The following is a 20,556-nucleotide window of genomic DNA, read 5'->3' on the forward strand; positions in this document are numbered from 1 at the left end:
ATTTTTCAAGGTTTAGGCCAAAATGGATGTCAGATGAACTAATGAGGCATATGGCACAGAAGAAAAATGCATGGGATACATACAAATTAACACATGACACAGAAGCCTATGATAGATACAAGTTGATATGCAACCAAGTTACAAAGGAGGTTAGGCAGGCGAAGGCAGATTACGAGAAATCCTTGGCAAGGGATGCAAAGAAAAACAGCAAAGAGTTCTTTACTTATGTAAACTCTAGAAGGAAGGGGATGAATCAGATTGGTCCACTTGATATTGATGGGTCAAGTGTTGATGATCCTGCTCAGGTAGCTAACAAACTAAATGAATATTTTGCATCGACATTCATACATGAGGAGTTATTCAGCGAGGGGAATGCCAGAGGTGTATTCAACTCTAGCAGTAAGCTACAGAATCTTGAAATAACTGGGAGTAAAGTGGAGGAGAAACTGTTGAAGATAAACACAAGAAAGGCACCCGGGGTGGATGGGATCTATCCAGTTATATTAAAGGAGGCAGCAAAGGAAGTAAGCAAACCCTTAGCCATAATTATGAGAGCTTCCTTGGACTCAGGGGAGGTACCCATAGACTGGAAATGTGCAAATGTGACCCCAATTCACAAAGGAGGATCAAAGGCTGACACAAGTAATTATAGACCTGTGAGCTTAACTTCTGTTCCAGGAAAATTAATGGAGGCACTGGTTAAAGAAGCACTGCAGGATCATTTAGACAAGACTTCAGTTATAGCTCAGACACAGCATGGTTTTGTTAAGGGGAAGTCTTGCCTGACCAACTTGATTGGATACTATGATGCAGTCACAAAAGAACTGGATGCAGGGAATAACTTTGATATTATATACTTGGATCTTAGAAAGGCTTTTGATACTGTTGCATATGGAAGACTGCTACACAAATTGGAGCAGTGTGACATTGGAGGCAAATTGCTGCTATGGATAAAGGGGTGGTTGAGGGGGAGAAGACAGAGAGTGGTAATCAATGGACACTGCTCATCATGGACTGATGTTATTAGTGGAGTCCCTCAGGGCTCAGTGTTGGGTCCATTATTGTTTTCTGTATTTATAAATGATATTGATGATGGTATATTGGGCTTAATGTCCAAGTTTGCAGACGATACAAAGGTTGGCAGGGTTGTCAAGGACACTACTGACACTATGCTGCTGCAACAGGATCTGGAAAGGTTGAGCAGATGGGCTGAGAGGTGGCAAATGAAGTTTAACATTGATAAATGTAAAGTACTATACATGGGAAAACAGCAACCCCAGAGCAACGTATCAACTCTGTGGTACTACACTGACAGTGGTAGAGAATGAAAGGGACTTGGGGGTGGTTGTGCAGGCAGATATGAAGTTCTCTGAGCAGTGCAGACGGGCTGCAAGAGTAGCTCATGGAGTATTGTCAATGATATACAGGAATTTTTCCAGCAGGGATAAGGAGGTGATTATTCCATTGTATAAGGCGATGGTCAGGCCACACCTAGAGTACTGTATACAGGTCTGGAGGCCTCATTTCAAGAAGGATGTAGAGCTGCTGGAACGAGTACAGAGAAGGGCAACAAGATTAATGAATGGAACAAAGGGGTGCTCTTATGAAGAAAGGCTTAAGTTTTGCAAATTACAGTGTCTGGAGACTAGGCACCAGCGAGGTGATCTGATAGAGGTGTATAAAGCCTTGAATGGTTTGAGCATGCTCAATGCTGATGGGATTCTTCCTCTAGCTCAGAAAAATCACCTGAGAGGGCATAAATTCAAATTGAGGAAAGACAGATGTAGGATAGACGTGCGGAAATTTGCCTTTAGCCAGCGGGTGGTTGGTTGGTGGAACAGACTTCCATCCCTTGTGGTGGAGGTTGATAGCCTAAATAAGTTTAAGGCTCAGCTGGACAGGTATTTTGAACAAACAGAGGGGTGAAGTGGAAGTGGGTTTTTTTTTTTTTTTTTTGGCTGATGCTGCATAAGCTTGCTTTCTTGCATCAAATGCCTCTACTAATGCTAATGCTAATACTTGGGTGAGGAGGGGGGGTTAATTTGCAGAGCTAAGGTTGACAGATTCCTTAGTTTCTTTTTTTACTTTTTATGATTTCATTTTATTTTGAATATTATGCTGGTAAAATTTCAGAAAAGAAAGTGACTTAAAAAATTAAATTCTCACATCACTAATTTGTTTGCTCTCATTCAGTTAGCATTAGTAGAGGCATATTCTGCAAGAAAGCAAGCTTATACAGCATCAAAAAAAAAAAAAAAAACTAAATTTCACCCATCCATTTGCTCCAAAAGTTTGTTCTGGTCTTCCTTGAAAATTATTTAAGCTATCAATTTCCACAATGACTGATGGAAGTTTGTTCCAGAGATCAACCACCTGCTAGCTAAAGGCAAATTTCCACACATCTATTTGACAACTGTCTTTCCTCAACTTGAATTTATGCTTCCTCAGGTGTGCAGGCTGGGCAAGAGAAGATTCCCATCAGCATTGAGCTTACTCAAACAATTCAAGGCCTTATACACCTCAATCAAATCACCTTGCTGGTGCCTAGTCTCCAGATGTTGCAATTTGCAGGACAAGTTGTTCTTGGTAAGAGAAACCCTTTGCTCACCAATGTTTTGCCCTTCTCTGTACCTGTTCCAGTAGTTGTACATCCTTCCTAAAATGATGCCTCCAGACCTGTATGCAGTATTCAAGGTGTGGCCAGACCATTGCCTTATAGAAGGGAATAATGACCGCCTTATCTCTTCTAGCAAAATTCCTGTATATCATTGAAAAAACCCCATGAGTTGCTCTGGAAACCTGTCTGCACTGCTCAGAAAATTTTATATCTGACTGCAAAATTACCCCCAGATCCTTTTCATTCTCCACTACCCTGAGTATAATACCACACAGTTACTCTGGGGTTACTGCTACCCATATGCAGTACTTTGTATTTGCATTTTTTATTTTACTCTGCCACAATTCAACTTAAACAATTTTAATATGTTAATGAATTGATGCATCTCCAAGTGAGATATTAATGCAATTGAACCGATGAGCTAGAAATTTATCATGTGTATCACTTAAATATGCTACTGTATATTGAAATCGCAGTTTTGTAAACTTGTATGCACTGGTGCTATGCCTTGCCTCAATGTTCAGCACTTTTTCAATCAGAAATTTGGTTATGGATTGTGATATAACCATTAGGCATAATTTGTACAGAAAAGTGAGAATTTCATTTCGGTTGCGTTAAAATCCCAATCTGCAAAATACATTATGTTATGAGGCAGAAGAAAAAAAAAAAAAAAGACTTTTTTTTACATATCATCATCATCAGCCATTTTCAATCCACTGCAGGATGAAGGCCTCTCCAGCAACTTTCCGGTTCCTTCTGTTTTGAGCATTGGCCATCCATTTACTACTCACAAACTCATGAATTTCATCTATCGATCTCTGCCTTTGTCTTGCAGATTTTCTTCTAGCTCCTGTTGGGTACAATTCTGTTATTTTCTTAGTCCATCTGTCATCATGTCTTCGAGCTATGTATCCTGCCCAAGACCATTTTAGTTCTTTAGTTTTGATAAGAATGTCCTTTACTTGAGTTTGCTGCCTAATCCATGTTTCTCTTCTTATCTAATAGTCTAATTCCCAATATAATTTGTTCCATTCTTCGCTGTGTAGTTCTCAGCTCTTCCATTCTTTTGGTGAATGCCCAAGTTTCACTTCCATAAGTCCTCGTGAGGAGTATACATTGGTTCATTATTTTGGATATTGCTCTTCAGTATGTGACTATATTTCCTGAATGCTATCCGTCCAAAATTTATTCTTCTCTTGACTTCCAGCCATTTATCATTATTACAGCTAATAACTTGTCCCAGATAAGTATATGACTCCACCTTTTCAATTACTGCTCCTTCAATCATTATTTCCCTTTCTGTGGCATACTTGTTCATCATTACTTCTATTTTAGCCATATTCATCTTTTGTCCAAAATCCTTACCAATTGTGCATAACTGATTAAGATTTTCTTCTAATTCTTTTGGATCGTGGCTTATGACCACAATGTCATCTGCAAATCGTAAATGGTTTAGGTACTCTCCGTTCACATTGACTCCTTTCTGCGACCAGTCTAATCTTCTGAAATCTTCCTCAAGGGCAGCAGTACACAGCTTCAGAGATATTGTATCTCCTTGTCGAACTCCTTTCTCGATTTTAAATTTCCTACTGTCTTTGTGTAGTCTAATAAAGGAGGTAGCATTCTCATATATTTTCTTCAAAATCATAATATGTGGGGTATCTATGCCCTGTCTTTCCAGTGCCCGAAACATTCCCTTATGCTGTATGGAGTCAAATGCCTTTTCATAATCCACAAGTGCCAGGCATAATGGTGTTTTATATTCATTTGCTTTCTCCATTAGCTGTGATATTACGTGAAGGTGATCCATAGTTGAGAATCCTGTCCTAAAGCCAGCTTGCTCTTTCGGTTGATTCTCATCAAGTATTCTTTCTAATCTGTTAGTAATGACCCTTGCGAACAACTTGTAGATGTGGGATAACAAGCTATTTGGTCTATAATTTACAATTTCTGATTTATCTCCTTTCTTATGCAGCAAAACTATGATTGCATTATTCCACTGCTTAGATGTCACACCTTTTCTAATGCACTTTGTGAAGAGCCTTGCCAGTTTTTGTGTTATGTCTCTTCCTCCCAATTTTAACAACTCTACAGTAACTTCATCTTTACCCCGGGCTTTCTGATTCTTCATTTTCTTCAGTGCATGTTCTATCTCACAGGTAGAATTTCGGATATGTCGTATGCGTTGCTAATTTGCAATCCATCTTCCCCCACTGCTGGCATCATTCCCTCACTCCTTGTATAATTCTCTGTAGTAGTCTTCTGCTATTTGAATTATGCCTTCTCTGCTGTTTATAAGTACACCATCGCTATTCTTCAGTTTCAGTATCATTTGTCTTTCAGCATTACTGCTCATTGCTGCTGATTTAAATCCTTTGTTTTCCCTTAATGCTTGTTCTACTTTTCTTGTGTTAAATCTTCTTATATCCTGTCTGAGTCTCTTTCTAATGGCTTTGCATAACTCAGTATACTCAATTTTCTCCATGTCAGTGTTTATCTTGCTCTTCGGTTCATCATAAGTTTTTTGCATAATGGTTGATCAACTTAAAGATTTTGTAAAATGAAATTTAACTTCCTGTGTGTGTGTGTGTGTAAAAGTTAATTTGAAAATATTGTTCTATAACATAAAAATTTGAAGAATAAGGCATTATTTGTGTTTTATAGAACCCTTATGCCTCTGCTAAGAAAGGTAAGCGGGTGGAAAAGATTAGGTTCGTAATCTGAACAAGTGGAAGGATCCCATCAGAATTCAACGTTCTCAACCCATTCAAGGCCTTATACACCTCAATCAGTCCATCGCGCAGGTGCCTAGTCTTCAGCCACTGCAGTTTGCAGAATTTAAGCCTCTCTTGGTAAGAGGATCCCTTCATTCCCCTCACCAATCTTGTTGCCCTTCTCTGTACACACGCTCAAGCAAATCTACATCCTAAAATGAGGCCACCAGACCTGTTCGCAGTACTCAAGGCTTGGCTGGACCATTTCCTTATACAGAGGGATAATCACCTCCTTTTCCCTGCTAGCAAAATGCCTATAAATCATTGCCAAAACCCCATGACCTGCCCTGGCAGCCTGTCTGCATTGCTCAGAAAACTTCATATATGACTGCACAATTACTCCCAGGTCTTTTTCATTTTCTACCACAAGTGTAGTACCTCACAGTTGGTACGTTTCTCTGTGGTTACTTCTATCCATATGAAGTACTTTGCATTTGTCAAGATTAAACTTTAGTTGCCACTTCTTAGCCCATCTGCCCAAATTATCTAGATCTTGTTGAAGTAGCACACTGCCATTACTGTCATTAACAACCCTGCCAACTTTTGTATCATCTGCAAACTTCGACACTAAGCCTGATATACCTTCATCAATATCATTGATAAATATACAAAATAACAGAGGACCCAACACCGAACCCTGTGGGACTCCACTAATAACATTACTCCATGAAGAGCAGCACCCATTAATTACCACCCTCTGTCTTCTCCCACTCAACCATCCTTTTATCCATTATAGCAACTTACCCTTAATACCATTCTACTCCAATTTGTACAATAGTGTTCCAAGTGCAACAGTGTCAAAAGTTTTCCTGAAATCGAAATATATAATATCAAAATTATTTTTTGCATCCAGTTCCTTTGTAACTACATCATAATATCCTATCAAATTTGTAAGACAAGACTTTCCCTTGACAAACCCATGCTGTGTCTGAATTTGTTGCAGTCTTGTCTAGATGATCCTGCAATGCATCTTTAACCAGTGACTCCATTATTTTACCCTGTATTTACAAGTAAATACATGAGCTGTGTTAGTGTAAGAGTAGGAAGACGTGCATGTATACTTGCAAGTACAGCAATGCTAGGTATATAGTTAAATTTGATGAGCTTGCAGTGCTAGTCAAGACATCAAAGGCATATATTGTTGGGATATCAGAGATGTAGTGTCACACAGATATAAGCAGTGCTAAATTGGAATTTGGGCATTACAATGTGTACAGGAAGGATACACAGGACAGGAAGGGAGGGGGAGTTATTCTGTTAGTTAAAAAAACACAAAATCTAATGAAGTGTATCCAGTTGATGTTAGTGGACAATGCAGTGTTCAGTCTGTTTGGTGTGAAATAAGCACTGGGAAGGGTAAAACGAGAGTAAGGGTGTGTTATAAGCCTAATGAATCTGATGAGTATAAATAGTAATTGTGGAGAGAAATAGAGTGGACCAGTAAATCAGAATGTCTTATAATGGGGGATTTTAACTTTCCAGATAATGACTGGAATTTTCGTTTGGTCACTTGCACAATAGCAAGACTTGTGGACTTATTGGATGACTGTTTTCTACCCTAACATGTTCGAGAGACAACCAGAGGAAGTAATCCTCTTGATCTGATTATCAGCAGTGTGATTATTCGTGCATTAAGAATTTGCAGATAAAGGAACCACTGGTGAGACTAATCACAATGTACTGATGTGGGAATTACTTAAAGATGTAACTACCATCAAGGCTAAAGGGAAGGGCTTTTGCTTTCGTAAAGGTGACTACAGAGGTATCAGACAGTTTTTAAATTCTGTACAGTGGGATCAACTGATGATGTTACCAACGTTGAATTCTAAATGAGAAGACTTCAGCGACTAAATTTCGGAGGCTACTAGGCTTTTCATTCCAAATATGAAACACTGTTCAAGGTTTAGGTTTAAATGGATGTCAGATGAATTATGAGGCTCGTGGCAAAGAAGAAGGGTGCATATGAAGTATCAGGTGACACAGAAGCTGATAGCAGGTATAAACTAGTCTATAATCAAGTCACAAATGTGATTAGGCAGGCGAAGGTAGATTATGAGAAATCTTTGGCAAAGGACGCAAAGAAAAACAGCAAAAAGTTCTTTACTTATGTAAACTCTAGAAGGAAAGGGATGAATCAGATTTTAACCACTTAACATAGATGGGTTGACTACTGATGATCATGCTCAGGTAGCTGATAAACTGAATGAGTATTTTGCATCTACATTAACACATAAGGAATTATTCAATGAGAGGAGTGCCAGAAGTTTATCCAACTCTAACAGGAAGTTAAGTGATTTTGTAATAATTGAGAGCAAAGTAGAAGAGAAATTGTTGAAGTTAACCATAACGAAGGCACCTGGGGTGGACGGGATCTATCCATTTATATTAAAGGAGGCAGCAAACCATTAGTCATAATTATGAGAGCTTCCTTGGTCTCGGCAGAGGTCCCCATAGACTGAAGGTGTGCAAATGTAACACCAATTGACAAAGGGGGTTCAAAAGGTGACACAAGTAACTACAGACCCATTAGTTTATTATTATTTTTTATTATTAGCTACATGGTGCAAGGAAACCTGAGGCTTCTGCTGCACCAGCCAAAAAAAATTTCTGAATTACCTGGGTGTGTGTGAGTGTGTGTGAGAGAGAGATAGATCCATACTCACGAGATGTGAGCCCATGGGGTTAAACTCGTGTTCCGGCGGGAAATAATGGAATCACTGGTTAAAGAAGCATTGCAGGATCATCTAGACAAGACTACAGTAATAGTTAGGACACAGCATGGGTTTGTTAAAGGGAGGTCTTGCCTGACCAATTTTTATTGGATACTATGATGTGGTCACAAAGGAATTGAATGTCAAAAATCATTTTGATAATATATACTTGGATTTCAGGAAAGTTTTGATACTGTTGCATATAAAAGACTGCTATACAAATTGGAGAGGTATGGCATTAAGGGTAACTTACTATAATGGATAACGGGATGGTTGAGTGGGAGACAACAGAGAGTGGTAATTAATGGACACTGCTCTTTGTGGACAAATGTTATTAGCGAAGTTCCCCAGGTTTCGGTGTTGGGTTCATTGCTGTTTTGTATATTTATCAATGATATTGATGAAGGTATATCAGGTTTAATGTCTAAGTTAGCAGATGATACAAAGGTTAGCAGGGTTGTTAACGACAGTAAAGACAGTATACTGCTCCAAATGCATCTAGATAAGTTTGGAAAATGGGCTGAGAAGTGGCAACTGAAGTTTAACATTGACAAATGCAAAGTACTGCATATGGGTAACAATAACCGAAGAGAAATGTACCAACAATGTGGTACTACACTCAGGGAAGTGGAAAGTGAAAGAGATCTGGGGATAACTGTGCATGCAAATATGTAGTTCGCTGAGCAGTGCAGACGGGTTGCCAGTGTAGGTCATGGAGCCTTGTCAATGATATATAGGAATTTTGCTACTAGGGACTGGGAGGTGATTATCCCGTTATACAAGGCAATGGTCAGGCCACACCTAGAGTACTATGCACAGATCTGGAGGCCTCATTTTAGGAAGCATGTAGAGTTGCTTGAACGAGTACAAAGAAGGGCAACAAGATTGGTAAGTGGAACAAAGGGGTGCTCTTACCAACAAAGGTTTAACTTCTGTAAATTGCAGCACCTGGAGAGTAGGCTGCTGTGAGATGATGTGATTGAAGTGTATAAGGCCTTGAATGGGTTGAGTAAGCTGAATGCTGATGGGATTTTTCCTCTAGCTCAGACTAAGAACCTGTGGGGCACAGTTTCAAATTGAGGAAAGATAGTTGTAGAAGAGGTGTGCGGAAGTTTGCCTTTAGCCAGCAGGTAGTTTTTTGGTGGAACAGGTTTCCATATTTTGTTGTGGAAGCTTATAACCTAAATAAATTTAAGCCTGAGCTAGACAGGTATTTGGAACGAATGGAGGGATGAAATTGGAGGGGGTTTTTTTGTCAGATGCTGCATAAGCTTGCTTTCTTGCATCGTATGCCTCTACTAATGCTAATGCATTACGTTTTTAACCATTGACTCCATCAGTGGCGTAATCAGGTAATCCAAGTATCATCGTAAGGGGGGGGGAGACATGGCGACCAGGTTTCTGAATTTTTCTTAGAATGCCTCCTGCGTTCTTCTTCTTTAATTTCAAAATTTTGGTTACTGGAGGGCCTTCTGCCCGCCCCTGAATACGTCCCTTGCCTCCTTGTGGCAGAAGTTAAGCTAACAGGTTCTTAATTAATCATGTCAATTTTTGATAGACTTTGTGAATTGGCAATACATGCGCATACCTCCAGTGCAGAAACTTCCCCTGAATCTAAGAATGCTGTCATAATTATTGCTAAGGGTTTCCTTATCTCCTTTTTTGCCTCTCTTATTATAATAGATAAATCCCAGCTACCCTAAATGATTATGGATTTTTATCGACACGTCTTCAATAGTGGAACAGGACTTATTGCATATGATAGGTTAGATAGGTTAGAATATTTGATGCTGTGGTTGCTTTTGTTGGACATCTGGTCATGCAGAAATAGCAATCATCAGTGTGGACGAGTGGTTCATGCTACACTACAGGAACAGCAATCTGTCCGCACACGTAGAAAATTGTTTGGTGTTTCATACACTTCCTTGGATTCTGCTTTGACATTTCACAATGTGATTCTAATCAAAACACTGACTAAACAAACAATATGCAAAAGATACACAGATAAACTGTGCATGTACGTATAGTAAAATTGTCTTTCTTTTATTGAGGAAGGAGGTTGAAGGCTCACAGATAAATTTGAACTTGTTAGCTTTCCACCATTTGTAACGTCTATGAATACCGTTACTGCAGTCTATGAGCACATGCAAACGTTATCACTTGCGGGTAATTCATTATATCAGTGTCGTATTCACTTTTCAGTAGATCAGTGTCGTACCTTCACTAAATTTTAGTAAGATAAAAGTTAGGGATAGCTCCATTAATATCCAGAAACTTTTGCTAGTTGACCATTTCCTAACTATACCTTGAACATTACTTCTTGTTGTAATAGGGGTTTTAGGAGCATCAGCAACTAATGCCATACTGCTCCGTATATACTGTCTGTAAATTGCGTGTGTTCTGTGGTCAATTTTCTGTTTTTATGGACGAAAAACCCAATATTCCGGGAGAAAAACTATGATTACCCTCGCCTGAGACCGATTAACTCAGCCACGTGGTGAAAAAGGCCCACAAAAATTCTTCGCATCATCGAAAGGACTTGAACTCAGGTTTTTTCCACGCAGTGTGGAGAGGACGGCGATTCTACCAACTGTGCTAACAACTAGAGTACTAATGTATCACGAGGGCTAGACAACTACTAATATTCTTTTAGGCTTTCGAGGAGGCAGTAGCACGATTATGAATGCAAGACGCGCGATCGATGGAATTAACGGTCTTCCAGTGCCAAATGATAATAGTGTGTCACATCTGGTGAGTATGGACTTGGCACACACAGGGTTCTGAGCTGGATATCATCATCATCATCATTTTTCTTTTTCTTGGTGATTCTCTCTCTCGATAATTCAGAAAAAAAATTTTTGGCTGGTGCACCATATGGCTAATAATAATATTAATATAATATAACATAAGCAATCAGTTTGTACGTGGCATTCAAAGGCACTGAAAATTGATAAGTCTACGTTTAGTTATTTGAACTGCAAATGGAAGAGGACTTGTGTTGAAACAGTTGCGAAATTACCCGGAAAAACCTCCAAGGCTGAAGAAAAGTGACAGGAAGGCACTGCTTAGTATCGCTCGTTAGAATGCAAGTCAACGTTGTCGCAGCACTCAAAAAAATTTCGTATTAGGGCTCCCCAAAAACTAAATCATCTGCCCATGTGTATTATGTCCCTGAATTACATGTATTTTTTTGTCGATTTGGCTGCTTTGCTGGATGAAATACCCGATTTTTCGGGTTATGTGAATCTTGCTAAGCACTTGAGACTGAACAACTGAGCCTGGAATGAAAAAAGCCCATAAAAATTCCATGTGCCATTAGCATTAGCATTAGTAAAGGCATATGATGCAAGAAAGCAAGTTTATGCAGCATCAGACAAAAAAAAAAAAAAACCGCTCCCATTTTACCCCTCCATTCGTTCCAAATACCTGTCCAGCTCAGCCTTAAATTAATTTAGGCTATCAACTTCCACAACAAAGGATGGAAGTCTATTCCACCAACCAACTACCCACTGGGTGAAGGCAAATTTCCGCACATCTATCCTACATCTGTCTTGAATTTATGCCCTCTCAGGTGATTATTCTGAGCAAAAAATTATCAAATTATTATTTTAGGGTTGCCGATAATTAAATACATTAACCCGTATTTGTGTCTATAAATTCCGCATGTTCTATGGTTGATTTGCCTGTTTTGCTGGACGAAAAAACCCCAGTTACCTGGGAGAAAAACCTTGCTATCTACACCTGAGACCAACTAACTCAGAGTGAAAAAAGCCTTAAAGTTCCTCGCGTCATGGACGAGATTCGAACGCAGGCCTTTTCCACCCGGTGTGGGGAGGACGGTGACGATACCACTGTGCTACCCGCGCAGACATTATTCTGAGCAAGCGGAAGAATCCTCTTGCTCAATACATCAGCATTGAGCATGCTCAAACCATTCAAGGCTTTATACACCTGAATCAGATCACCTCGCAGGTGCCTAGTCTCCAGACGCTATAAGTTACAAAATTTAAGCCTTTCTTCGTAAGAGCAACCCTTTGTTCCATTCACTAATCTTGTGGTCTTTCTCTGTACTCGTTCTAACAGCTCTACATCCCTCTTAAAATGAGGCCTCCAGACCTGTATACAATACTCAAGGTGTGGCCTGACCATTGCCTTATACAAGGGGACAATCACATCCCTGCTAGAAAAATTCCTGTATATCATTGACAAGACACTATGAGCTACTCTTGCAGACAGTCTGCACTGTTCACAAAACTTCATATCTGCCTGCACACTTACCCCCAGATCCTTTTCGTTCTGTACCACTGTCAGTGTAGTACCGAAGTGTCGCTGTGATCGCGGAAGTGTTCGGACGCATCTGCACGAAGCTCCACTTGATGTAAACGGCGGACGACATATTGCGCGATCTTCGATTTAGGCAAGTATTAGAACATGGATTTTTCAGGTTTGAAGAATATCACATATGAAGGTAAGTAAATTAAGTCGGGCAAGAATAGTTTTTGTGATTGTATTTGCCTATTTTTGCTCTTTTGAGAGTGATTTTGTCCAGCGCGATCGTTGCAGCTTCAACGGTAGTGAGCCCACTGGCATAGCCACTGATTTGAATACGTCTCAAAAGTTGAGAAATTTGAATATATTATACTTGAAACGGCTCGTGATAAGGTTATTTTGTATGGAAAATATAATACTCCCGATAGAATTAACTTATACTTAGTTTATAAAATAGTTTTCTTTGTCTACAGGCGTTTCCCGCCAAAACCTGAAAATCGCGATTTCTGATTTCTAGTGGGCCTACACTGGAAATAAGTACCTCAAACCACTACTTAAAACGTCAGAAAATTGCTAAAAGTGAATTTAATGCAGAAATTATGGCTGAAAAATCAAATAATGACAAAATTCTGGACAATGACCTAAAAGACTCCTCTGAAAATGAAGCTAGAGTGCTCAGGGAGAAAGCCCCTGTTAATGAGGAAAACGGTAACGAACTGGATAGCTGGCCTCCTGAACCCCTCAGTATTAAGAAGGGCAGGAAAGGAAAAAATCAAGAAACTATAGAAATTCCACAGATGCAACAAAAGACAGAAGAAGAACTAAAACTAGACTACCTAACAAATTTGACTGACCCTATCAAACAGGCAAAGGAAACCACAGTGTATCTAGAAGAATATATGCACAAGCAAACCAACAGGATTACTTCTGCAATGAGGCTGCAGATAGTGAACTGTTGGTCACTGCTTGAGCAGCGCCTGATTGAATTAAACACAGAGAACCAAGTGTTAAAATCAAAATTAGAGGTTACAACTGAGGAGAAGAACAACTATAAAACAATTAATACACTAACCTATGCCCAATGTGCAAAGGTTAATAGCAAACAGGACATAACTAAAGCAAAACAAATAGCTACTAAGCAACCTAATATAAACAAGGAAAGCAACATTGTTATTCTGAAAGCAAAAAGTGACTTTACCCATAAAACCAGTGAGGCAGTTAAGGACACAGTGGTAACAAAGCTGAGGCCTCATCTGAGAGAAATAAAGATAAACAACATGCGGAAAATCAGGAATAATGGAGTCCTGATCGAGGTAGCAAGCAAAGAAGATCTAAGAAAAATAGAAAACCATCCTGAAATTGAAAAACTGGGCTTGCTCCCTGAAAAACCAAAAGGGAAAAACCCTAATATTATAATCTTTGATGTACCTGTGTCAGTAATAGAAAAAGAATTCATGATGGATATCTACTTCAAAAACTTTAACAATGAAATGACAATAGATGAATTTGCTGCTGAATTCCTGCTGAAAAGAGCAACAAAAAACAAGAGGAATGGACAACTCAACATAATTGCAGAAATTACACCAAAAATTTGGAAGGTATTGCAGGGACAACAGAGAATCTATGCTGGCTGGACCAGTCATAGATTTAGAGAACATTTCCCTATCCAAAGTTGCTTTAACTGCCATAAATATGGTCACATTGCCAGAGACTGCACTCAGAAAGAACCTGTCTGTGGTCACTGTGCAGTCACTGGCCACGATTGCAAAAATAAGTCTCAGCAGCCAAAATGTGCTACCTGCAAGGCAGCACGGCTGACTTGTATAGGTTTTATAGTATCAGGGATGATAAATGCCCCAGTTATAAAAAAATGGCAAAACTTATACAATCTAGGACCAACTATGGGCCAGATTGAAAACATAAATGTGACTAGGGCTCTAAATCTTGTCCAATTGAATGCTCAAAGAGCAAGAGCCGTTGTAGATCAGATCAAACTCCAATTGGAAGAAAATAATATAGATATCTTGGTACTCCAGGAGCCCTACGCACATATGGGTAGAGTTCAGGGATACCCAAGAGACTATAAAATAATAGAATACACCTCAGGTCTCCCTTCCACAGCAATAGTAGTTAAAAATACTGACCTTACAGTCACAAAGGTGGGTCACCTCTGCTCCCCAGTGGGAGTGTGTGCCCATATTACCAGTGCTGTAGGACAGTTTTACATTATTTCACTATATTCCAGACCAGGTGAAGATATAAATCCAACTATTGAATACCTACAAGTAGTCACAAACTTGCTACCTACTGCAAATATCATAGTGTGTGCTGATGTCAACTGCCGGTCAGCCTTATGGCATAGCCGTACAGAAGACAGAGCAGGCACACACAACGGCCAGATACTTTCAGACTATATAGCCACCTCACCCTTTCAAGTGCTAAACCAACCAAATAACCTCCCAACTTTTAGCAGTACCATGTGGGATAGTGACATTGATATCACTCTTGCCACCAATTCAATAGCTCATAAAATCACAGACAGGTGTGTCCAGCCAGCCTGGACCACATCAGATCACAGAGCCATTTCCTTCAAACTAAACAGGCAATTACAAACAACCCAACACTCTCTGTTGGATATCAAAAGGTATAACCTTAAAAAGGCAAACTGGCAGATTTTTGCAGAACATACAGCAGCTGAGCTGCAAAAACAGGAAAATGAGTGGTCTAGATCAGGCAACTGTAGCCCGGACGAGCAAGCACTGACTATGACAAACATTTTAACAAAAACAGCAACCCTGTCTATCCCACGGAAAAAACCAAGGAAGCAGACAGTTCCCTGGTGGTGCCCCGAACTGACTATACTCAGAAGTAGGGTACACCAGGCACGGAGACATTTTCAAAGAGCCAGAACATCTTGGTCACAAAATGAGGTGGATGCACTGAGAGATTCTTATAAAACTCTCAGGAATCAGTATACAGCCCTCATAAGAGATAAGAAAAAGGAATGCTGGAAGCACTTGGTGGGAACTACTGGAAACAATAACCATTGGGGAGTTGTCTACAGAATAGTGACCAACAAGCTGCCAAGAGGAGATGTCTTAGAAACTACTGTCAAACCAGGTGGAACCCCAACCCTGTGTTGGGTGGATTCTGTAAATAACATCCTAAACAGTATCATTCAGACTGAAACTGGAAATCATTCCCCCACCCAGCTCGACATTATAAAAGAAAACACTGAATATGACAATGCCAATATTGAACCTCTGTTCACTATACAAGACTTAGAAATAGCACTATCTAAAACCAAAAACAATAAATGCCCAGGTTTTGACCTCTTAGAGGTTGAGATTATCAAAAAATTAGCAGAAATAGCACCAGATAAATTAATAGCACTATATAATAACTGTACGACAGAAGGTATATTCCCAAAAATATGGAAACAAGCTGTGTTAAGGTTAATCCTGAAAAACTCCCTACTGATCCCAAATCATATAGACCAATAGCCCTACTCCCTGTACTAGGGAAAATATACGAAAGATTAATATACAGCAGATTAGCTCAATATTACACAGAAGCAGGCTTGCATTCCAACAATCAGTATGGTTTTAAGCAGGGCAATTCTACGGAGGATGCCATGCACCACCTACTGACAACAGTTAAAAACACATGTGTTGTTGTGGCGGACCCCAGGGTTTCCCCCATTAGCCAGTTAAAAACACAGAGGAGAAATATATGCTGGCAATCTCCATTGACTTTGCTGGGGCATTTGACTCACTGTGGTGGCCTAGTGTCCTTAGGAGACTTCGCCAGGCAAATGCCCCACAAAACCTCTATAAGGTAATAAACAGCTACCTTACAGACAGAAGTGTCTCAGTACGCACAAGGTTCCAGGAATTGACACGCCCTGTGAATAAAGGCTGCCAGCAGGGATCAATCCTTGGCCCTTTCTTTTGGAACATTGTTCTGGATGAATTTCTGGGCCCCGTGGAAAGCCTGGCCTTTGCAGATGACATGATTTTCCTTGTAAAAGGCAACTCACGAGTGGTTGTAGAGCAAAGATCAAATGCCGCTCTCTTGCAGCTGCAGGAGTGGGCACAAATGCACATGCTCAAAATATCGCCTGAAAAAACCAAACAAATACTTCTAAAAGGTAATTTGGACATAAGAAGACGTCCACAAATCAAAATTAACACAATCACTATAAAAATGGTAACAGAACTAAAATATCTTGGAGTGGTCTTTGATTCAAAATTAACTTTTTACCCCCATTTGATCTACTTGGCGAAGAAAGTGTGAAATTATGCAGGTATGATTGCCAGGATCAGTCGAGCAGACTGGGGACTCAAAAGAAAGACCTTGGCAATCCTATACCGTGCAATGTTCCTACCTGTTATCACCTATGGAGCCGGTGCGTGGTTCATCCGCTCGGCCATAGTAAGAAATAGGAATAAATTAGAATCGATACAAAGGACAATACTACTCACTATTACCAGAGCATGTCGCACAGTAAGCACACCTGCACTACAGTTGCTGGCCGGAACTCTCCCACTTTACCTGGAAATAGCCAAAAGAGGCTTATATTATTAAAAAAAAGGGCATACCCACAGAATTTCTGGGGATAGCCCTTGATACAACCAATACCTTCAATGATGAAAGAAAAAGAATAGCCACAAAGCTCCACGAGTTATGGCAAACAAAGTGGGAGCAGGAAACCAGAGGTCAGGTCACCAAACGGTGTCAATAGTTAGCCCAAAGCCACCTAAGTGGTATGCCCCTGGACTTTTTACAACATTTATATTGACAGGGCACGGCTCCCTAAAGGCGAAACTAACCTCCATAGGCCTGACCGATGACCCAAACTGCACCTGTGGCGAAAGTGAAGACTGGGCACACATTCTCTATGAATGTATAATATATGACATCCCCAGAATAGAGCTAATAGCACAGATTGGTCCCCTTCCCAGGGGAGAAGAACATCTCTTCATCATAGAAGAGCAAAATTATAAAGCTTTTACATCTTTCACACAGAAAGTTTTCGAAATGCGCAGAGCAATGCAAAGAATGGCAATTCAGCCCCCCAGCAATTAAACAATTATCAATAGTAAAATTGCCCAAGTTTCCCACCACGCCCAGATGATGACTTAAAAACTGTTAGGATAGCAGTATTCTGCACCCTGACATAACAAAACTCCCCATGACTACCATGCCATGCGTAGGAACCTGGGGCCCCAAACCAATGTAGGGGAGGGGGATGGGAATGCATGCAGAGAAAGTGAATGGGAATGAGCAGAAGAGCAAATGTAATTGGCCGAAAGAATACAAAGTTAAAAATAACTTACATTACTTTATATATATTGCACCAACAAACATTTACAAACCACATAAACACTATCACTGCATTCTCCCCTGGCCTGCAAAAAAAAAAAAAAAAAAAAAACCCTTGCAGCTAGGCCTGCACCACAACTGAAGAATAACAGTAAGTTGCGGTGCCCAGAGAGTGCAGTGCAGAAAGAAAGAGTCAAATAAATGAGATGAGAGCTAGAAGAATGAATAAAAGTGCAAGCGTGAGAGAAAAGAACACAAACCACAAAAGCTAAGTACACACTGACCCTGGTTTCAATTAGTATTTAAATTTACGCTACCCATCATTGCATCCCCTCCTGGTGTGTGAGAAAAAGATGAATGAGTTGAGTGAAATAAAAAAAAAAAAAAAATATATATATATATATAAAAAATTATAAAATAAGAAAAAAAGTATAAAAAAATAAATAAATAAAAAAAATGCAAGTAGAGTGAGAATGCACATTACGAATGAAGTAAATGTGTGTGTCCCCCCCCCCTTCACCTGGTAGGTTCCCCACTGCCAGCTAACATATCCAACCCCCAAAGCGGGATGGGCAGCTTGACTTTCATACCGGATTCGACACTCCTTGGACATGACACCGACGAAGACATTCTGCGGCTTTGCTGCCAACACGCCATTGGCGATCCGAACTGGGTACTCTAACCTGGTTCCCTTTAAAACCCCAACCCCAGGCAGGGAATGGAGGAGACGGATCTCTGTCTCCTCTCCTCCCTGCCTATCCCCCATATTTCGCTTGGTGGGGCTCGTCTCCACTGACCTCTTTGGGGATGCCTACTCTATCCATCCCTATTCTTCTATCTGTTTGCTCCCCAGTCTTCAATCTCCCCCCCCTCTCTCACTAAATCGACCGAGTACACCCCTTAACAATGCCGCCAAATTATAACCAACGTCTAAATTCTACCGGTTTTGTGCAAATCTCTAAGATATCTAACACTATCAGCTTTTATCTAGCATTACATGTCTAAATTTAATAACATCAAAATTTTGCCCGACCTATTTGGCCTTTAACACATCTCTTTAGTGTTCAACCCTGACCAGCGATTTCCTAACAGCAATCCCATTAAGCATTAATGTCAAATGCATAAACTTTTTTTTTTTTTTTTTTTTAAATAGGCCCTAGCCACTGAAATCCCAGGAAACTAGGTGGCAGGACCTGCCAGAGCAAATTGTTGTGATACTGGATACACCCGGCTAGCCTCCACGTGGCAGGGTATGGGCAAGTCGGGCCCCACTGGGGGCCTGGCGGCCAATAAGCCGGATAAACAATGGGCACAACATATCACACTGCACAGACACGACCCACACACTTTCAAGTCTCTGGCTTGACAGTGTACTGTCCTCGATACAGCAAAACACACGCGGAGATGGGAGAAATCCCAGGTGCCGTCTGACACGAACATACCTTATACCTTGTCAGTGTAGTACCACAGAGTTGATACATCACTCTGGGGTTACTGCTTCCCATATGTAGCACTTTACATTTGTCAATGTTAAATTTGATTTGCCACCTCTCAGCCCATCTGCTCAACTTTTCTAGATCCTGTTGCAGCAGCATAGTGTTATTAGTGTCCTCATCAACCCTGCCACCCTTCGTATCGTCTGCAAACTTGGACATTAAGATTGATATACCATCATCAATATCATTTATAAATACAAAAAACGACAATGGACCCAACACTGAACACTGAGCAACTCCACTAATAACATTAGTCGACGATGAGCAGTGTCCATCGATTACCACTCTCTGTGTTCTCTCACTCAACCATCCCTTTATCCATAGCAGCAATTTGCCTCCAATGCCACACTGATCTAATTTGTTCAGCAGTCTTCCATGTGTAACAGTATGAAAATCTTTTCTAAGGTACAAATATATGATATCAAAGTTATTTCCTGCATCCAGTTGCTTTGTGACCACATCATAGTATCCAATCAAATTGGTCAGACAAGACTTTCCCTTAACAAAATCATTTTGTGTCCGAACTATAATTCAAGTCTTGTCTAGATGATCCTGCAGTGCTTCTTTAACCAGCGCCTCCATTAACTTTCCTGGAACAAAAGTTAAACTAGAGGTCTATAATTACTTGTGTTGTCCTTTAATCCTCCTTGGACCCTAGGAAAAAACCAAACCATTGATTGGTTTGGTTTTTTCTTAAGGTCCAAGAACGGCCTACCGTTCTTCGACCATAGAGCAACGTACGCTTTGCTTTGTAGTGAAGAGTCATGTTATGTGGTCTACCAGTCTGAGGATATGCCTGCCTGTGGCCGTTACTTGGAGAAAGCTAAGTGACGGTCTGTATCGTCCCAACAATCAAGTTTGTCAGTGGGAACGTGATGATGGTCTGTGGCTGTTTTTAATGTGGATGGAACCGGTTCCATTAGATGTTTTGGACAAAACTCTGAATGCTAAGATCTGGAAAATAATGTATTACCTATGTTGTGGCAGTACGTACTGGAATGCCCATACCTCAATCAGCTGGACAACTCTTCATGTCATACTCTCTTTGTGACTGACTGGCCTGAGAATATGAGCGTTGTAAGGATGGACTGGCAAGCTCAGATCCTTGATACGAATCTTAAAGAGAACCTCTGGGACAAATTGGATTTTTGGGTGCTTGTGAGCGGAGACTGTTCAAAGAACAGAGCGGAACTGGTCTCCGCTTTGAAGGCCGAATGCTGGAAAATATCGGACGGCATTTACAAAATCTAGTGAGAGTGTTTAAAGGAGACCAGATACACATTGTCATAAATGCTAAAGGCACACTTATTAGTTTTCCTGTAATTAAAGATTACTTTTTGATATGCAAGATATTAATGGTTGAT

Source organism: Mastigoproctus giganteus, chromosome 5 (assembly GCF_048544385.1).
Source record: "Mastigoproctus giganteus isolate SK-2022 chromosome 5, ASM4854438v1, whole genome shotgun sequence".
Classification (NCBI taxonomy): Eukaryota; Metazoa; Arthropoda; class Arachnida; order Uropygi; family Thelyphonidae; genus Mastigoproctus; species Mastigoproctus giganteus.